The 6,334-nt window shown below is 37.4% G+C and overlaps 1 pseudogene; it reads right to left on the minus strand.

Annotated features, from left to right (window-relative positions):
* Positions 1–4,670: 4,670 nt before the first annotated feature.
* Positions 4,671–5,876, minus strand: LOC149249593 (aspartic proteinase NANA, chloroplast-like; annotated as a pseudogene).
* Between the last annotated feature and the right edge of the window lie 458 nt (positions 5,877–6,334).

Below are 6,334 nucleotides of genomic sequence, written 5' to 3' on the forward strand. Positions count from 1 at the left end.
GAAACTGTCTGGATGTGAAAATGACTCGATCTGGTTGTGGAAACTAGTTCCTATGGGTGAAGATTCTTTAGTCTATTGTGATTTTTATGGCTAAAGGAATTAACTAATCAGTTGAATGTGATGTTAAAAATAAATTCTATATATAGTTGTGTGAAATGTGTTATGCACATTCAACAGGAAATGAGTTTAATGTTCAATAAGGAGTTATTGGAAATTTTAATTCCTGTATCATTTTATTAATTTTGTGAAAGTCTTAGTAGGGGCTAAGACCATTTCCAAATGATGCAGTGATTGACTGTTTTGATTATTAGAGAGCTAGGTGCTCTTTTGGTACTTTTAGAAGTACTTTGCGGATGTCTTTAGTAAGAATTCATGCAGTGTGCACGTGAGCAGTGATTTATCATTTGTTGATTAGTGTTAGTGCTCTTTAAGTACTTGTAAAAGTACTGTGATTTAGAAATCATTTAGCATTGCACAATTGATTGATAGTCAAAAGTATTCCATTGACTCAAAATACAGTGACTAATGCGATTGAATTTGTAGTCATATATTACAGGAATTACTTACCATGGAGGGTTGAAGAGTTGTCCAACCACTATTAAAAAAAGCTTGCATGGAAGTATTCATGATTTTCAAGAATAGATGGTAAGTAATGGTAAGTTGGCACAGAGAATTGTTTATTATGAATGAATAAGGGCCAAGTGGTGGCGATTAGAAGTTGCATATTTTTTGCAATTATGAACGCTTATGACTATTGATGCTTATAACTAATGATCTTTCTTGTGATTATATCATTACTATTTTCTGTGATGTCATTTCTTGGAATGAAATCGTTGATTTTAAAAAGGAAGGACAACTTTTTGTGCGGTTTAGATGATTATACAATGAGTAAAATCTCAAGTTCTCAATGAAAGATGAACACCGAGGACGGTGTTCCTGTTAAGGGGGGGAGTATGTAACATCCCTACCGGGTAACTCATCATAATTAACAGTTATGAATAGTTATTTAGTTTTGGAACTGATCCTTAGCATTCGGAACTGATTCTTGAATTTGGATATTGGAAATGAGATCGAATATGGGGAGGTGGGGGGCAGTTATTGATTTTCCGTTTCCCGTGCACCTTCTCCAACGAACTCGACCCGATGAATCGAACTATGGAATCGGGTCCACTACTCATTTTTTTCTCCTGGCTTGGTGAGGTGCCCTCGGGGTGGGGAATCGGACTCAACTTGTCTTTCAGATGGCTTCGATGCTTCAGGGACCGGGCCAATGTAGACTTATCCAATGATTCCTCTCTCCGGATGGCGAGGAGCGATTTGGAAAGCACTGATCGTTATCGTTTACAGCGCTGCATCAAAGCCAACGCCCGTGCCAATGGATTGTCCGATCTGCCTGGCCGAATTTGCGTAAGGAGAAAAGGTGAGAGTGCTGCCGAATTGTAATCATCGTTTCCATTTGGAATGCATCGATGCATGGCTTGTCTCGCATTCTTCCTGCCCTTTCCTAATTCTCCACAAAGAAAGACGTGGAACCGCGGAAATTGTTCAAGAGACAGAGCCAAACAATAGCATGGAAATAGTCGTAGAGGCCAGGGATTCAACCCAAGCAGTCGGACTGGTTTCTTTACACACTGAAACGTTCCAAGGAAGTCCGCAGGTCGCAGTTAGGAATCTGTCAATGTTGCCTAGTCCAGCTTAGTTTTCCGAATGGCTTCCTTGAAATAGGCAAGAGCGTGCAACAGCAATCTGGTGGCTCATTCTTTGGTTTTTCAAGGTGGAGCTGAAGGTGAATATGAAGAGATCAACAGTTCTTAATACTCACGCCCAGATCTAAAGATAAGTAACTGCATTCTTATAGAGAGAATTTTAGTGCATGCATTAGAAGAATGATTGATTTTATATGTTCTCTTTGTAAAGAGAATAGGTTAATGCATGTGGTAATGTATATGGTAAAAGATTGATTAATTTATCTGTTTTCTTGGTTAAAGAAGTACTTAATGAGTCCATGCTTGTATCATTAAAAGACTATGTCCACTGCATATACTAAAGAAGGGATATTAGGATAAGCTAAATGGCTCAAAGAACAGTCATCGTGTTATGGAGATGTGTTCTTTGTATGTTAGCAAAACTATGATAAAATCTTGACCATTGTGTTATATGTTTTAAAAAGAAACATGGACTTGTAAACTAATGGTTAGATCTCTTAGAGAGAGATATGCACCAGTGTGAATAAGCATTGTGAAAAGTAGAACAAGAATTTACTTGAATAGATGTACTAGTTAGTTAGTATGTTATGCTTGCTCATGCAGATGAGTAGATGATAAAAGATCATTTTTAGAGGTTGTTTAATGAATTATTGATATTGTAGCTAATCTTGTTGCCAAGATTGTTGTCAACAACATTGACAGGAAAAGATGGCGGTTGGTGCCAAAGGAAAGTAATGTTTAACATTGGCAGGAAAAGGATTATTCGTCCATGCAGATGAGTTCAAGTTGCAGTATTGTCCATTGCTAGAACAATTATGCCACAAGGAATGTTGCATGTGGCGGTATGTAAATAAAAGATTACATGAAAACTGTATTAGCTTTTAGCTAGTTATGTGATAGCTTAATGATAATTCATTGTAAATATTTTAAGACAATGGTTAAGGGATGGAATCCCTTATAAACCATTGAGTGAGGGGTGAAAACCCTCACGAGCGTTTAATAATAAGATTAAACGTTTGTTGGTTTTCACCCTACGGGGTTTCCAGGGTGTCTGTTGATAATGATGGGTCCTTAATGATGATGGTTCTTTATTTGATGTGACAACCATAATGTCTTAGTACATGATTATCTAACATGGTTAAGGATATCAAGAAATGGATGCATGGATTCATGAGACAGTTTATGTTATTACAGTGATGGTTAAAGGTTATGCAATGGTTATGAAATTTACTATCTTTGATGGCAATTTACTTGATGTACTAATGAATAGTATATCTAATGGTTAGTGATGATTTGTGGAGTTGTGAATTGATTAATTACTTGTGGTAATTGTATAAAAAAAATTCTAACTCCCTACTTTTACATGCGAGGTTACCGGGGTATGTGACAACAAATAATTAATGGTTATTAAAATAAAATTTAAACATCAATTCAACCAATTATAAATCTTATTGCAAAGTACATTATTTAACATAGATAAATTAGCTATTTCAAGCATTGTGGAAATAAACCAGGGTTGACAACAAAAAAATGCTATTTATTTCAACAAAAAAACTAGCAATAAGAATAATATAAGCATTATTGCGTAGCAGGAATGTAAATGTGCATAATGCAGGGGTTATGAACATCAAATTAATGATGAAGACAAAGATAATGTGGCACAATCAAACAACATAATGCTATGTATTTGAACAAAAAAATTATGAATAAGAGTACTATAAACATTATTCATTAGGGTAAACATGCATAATGCAAGGGTTATGCACATCAAATTAATGGTCAAGACAAAAAGAATGTAGCACAATCAAGAAATTGTAGAGTCGGTAGCATGGTGGATGATAAATTAGGATTACTCATAATAGTTAGCATAGTTATATAAATTAAATGGGTGATAAAAATTGTTACCAGTGATTAAAATAATAATTTTCTATTTAACTATGCTGTAAGGCATTCCCCTCTAAAAAAAACTTTCCTCTTAGGTTATGTGCACATTTGTGGGCCCTTGATTTAGGTTTTGGATGATTAAAATGATTTTAGCCATGTGAAGAACTGGTACGATATTAAGTTATTTAGAAATTTAATAAAAATTATAAGAAAGTTAGGTTTTGCAATGTGAAGACTCCTTCAGCACCTCGTTTGGATCCCTCACTGCTACAATCCCCTGTGATGCAATGTGAAGACCGCTTTGGCACCTGGCTTGGATCCCCGACTACTGCAATTTGGATCCCCACTGCTGCAATGTGAAGACCCCTTCGACACTTAATTTGAATCCCCCACGGTTAGTCATGGTCAGGGCACAGCTGGTTTGGATCCCCCACTGGTGGTCATGGTATGGATTGATTGTGGGATGTAGAAACACATTATATATCGACAACCAGCTTTCAAAACAATAGGGCATTGACTAGATATGTTTCCTAGAATGCGAACCACCACCCTTGTGCAGTAGAAACTACTGTCACTACCCTTGTGCAGTAGAAACTACTACTGATACGCTTGTGTAGTGGAAACTACTACAACTTTGACCCAAACTATGGTCATGAACACGACATGGAGCATGACATACAGTTAAATGGAAAGATGGTCAAGCGACCTAGACATATATCTTACCCTACATACCTAGGTGCCAAAGTTTCATTTAGTTGCTTTGTCTTTTGAAGAAATTTTTGGTGAAGGTTTTAACATTGGTCTTCAGGGAACAAGGTAAACCTCCTCACATTCCTCAGTTTGCCTATTCCCATGTTCTCAAACCCTAGAGTTTTACGAGGCTTCTCAAAATAATTATTGCTAAGACCTTTTGTGGGAAAGGGGATTCAACTCCCTTTCTTCTCTATTTTATTTCTTTTTTATTTTAGATTTTCCACAAGCGCACACCTCTAGTACCTGTAGATCTAGTTTCCAGATTTGTTCAGTACTCCCCAAACCTTCATTGCACTGTTGTAAGTAATGATATTTTATAACATGAATTTAAGTTTTCATAACTGAACAATCAGCAGGAGCAAACCCAAGAAGAGATTGTTGCACGTCGTACTGAACGAAGAAATTTTACTGTAGTAGATTCCCAATAATACTTGGCACTGGTTCTGTAACAGGTCTGAGCCCCAGGCATCTCACATTGTCCTCGATTTGTAGGATATAATTCTCTGGTAGTGGTCTAAATGTTTTGCCACCTTCAAAAACAATTGAGAATTCAGGAAACTCCAATTCATTCACACCCGAAGTGTTGAAGTAGAGATCAAATTGTTGTGGAGACAACGTTGTAGCCATAGGATATGTAATTGCCACATTCATGGCCTCCAGTATTATTTTATAGGCCTCCTCTGGCAAATAAGTGACAGAAGTCCCAGAATCTATTATTGTGCCCCGGTTGCCAAATTCATCCAGCTCCCAAACATTGCTGGATATAGGAAGTTTCTCTCCATTTATGATGATTTCTTCAATACCCATGTAATATAATGATGATCTGCCTCTTAGAATCAGAGTATATTGAATTGGCCCTCTCAATAGTGAGGAGCCTGATTCTTCTATCATGTCTCCAAATACCAGAGAGCTTTTCACAGTGGTAGGCTCTAAATAGTCTCTTAGGCAGTAAGAGAATTTACCTCCATATAATCTTGTTGTTTGTGCTGCAAATGAATTGGGTCCTTGACCTAAACCCAACATGCCTCCTGATCTGGCCTCTGTGTGGCCTTGGTTCTCCATTCTGCATCCCATCAACAGATTCTCTGCCTTCAATGTCCTCCCAAATGTAGAACTCAATGTAATTGTATCATAGATATATGGACCTATGGAGAAAGAGTCATCCATATAACTCTGAGTATATTTGCAGGCCATTTTAGGGTTAATAGTGCATGATACTGGGGAAGAAAGGGCATAGAATTCTCTGGAATAACAAGGTAAGTATGATAAAGATGAAGATCTGTCTGGATTGAAAAAGCTGCAATTCTGGCAGGGATTGCAGTTCACCCAAATGAGATCGCTGTCGGTATCTGCTATAGGCAAGATTTTTTGAGGCAGAGTTCCAACATAGAGCTCTACGAAATAAAGAGCGGTTCCTAGAGTTGCACCAGAGGCTACTGGTATATTAGGTGCCAAGTTCGAACCTACTGGAGGGGCAGCAGGAGCCAAACTATCATAATTGTAAGGCACATGATGATGGGATCTTATTATCATGGAGAGGCTGGATGAAACCTAGAGTCTGAATTGTGGGATAGACAACCAGCATTGGGGATAACAAAGGTGTCTAGTTGATGATTTGTGCTTTGGTAATTGGGCACTGCATCCATTCCAAACTGACCCAACTCCATAGGATTATTTTGACCTAAGAATGGGTGTTTCTCTTGATCGAAACCCTTCAATTGTGATGAAAATGTGATGGGGTCAAACATGTACTATATAACTGATCTCATTACATATAGAACTTTATGAATTTATAGAATGTTGCAACGTGAATAGACTGCACCTAAGGCATTCATCAGATGTATTACCTATTTCCAATAATTTTATGAAGATGAATAATAAGTCTTTCTTCTTGTAGGGAGAAGGACCCTCACTTTAGATCTGGTCTTAGATAGTTGATCCAGCGTAGCCTGCAACTCTCACCATAGTGTTGTAGACCTGCAAATAAGGAC

The sequence above is a fragment of the Pinus tabuliformis genome, chromosome 7 (assembly GCF_031772625.1).
Source record: "Pinus tabuliformis cultivar Carrire ecotype Pingquan chromosome 7, CPIR1, whole genome shotgun sequence".
Taxonomy (NCBI): Eukaryota; Viridiplantae; Streptophyta; class Pinopsida; order Pinales; family Pinaceae; genus Pinus; species Pinus tabuliformis.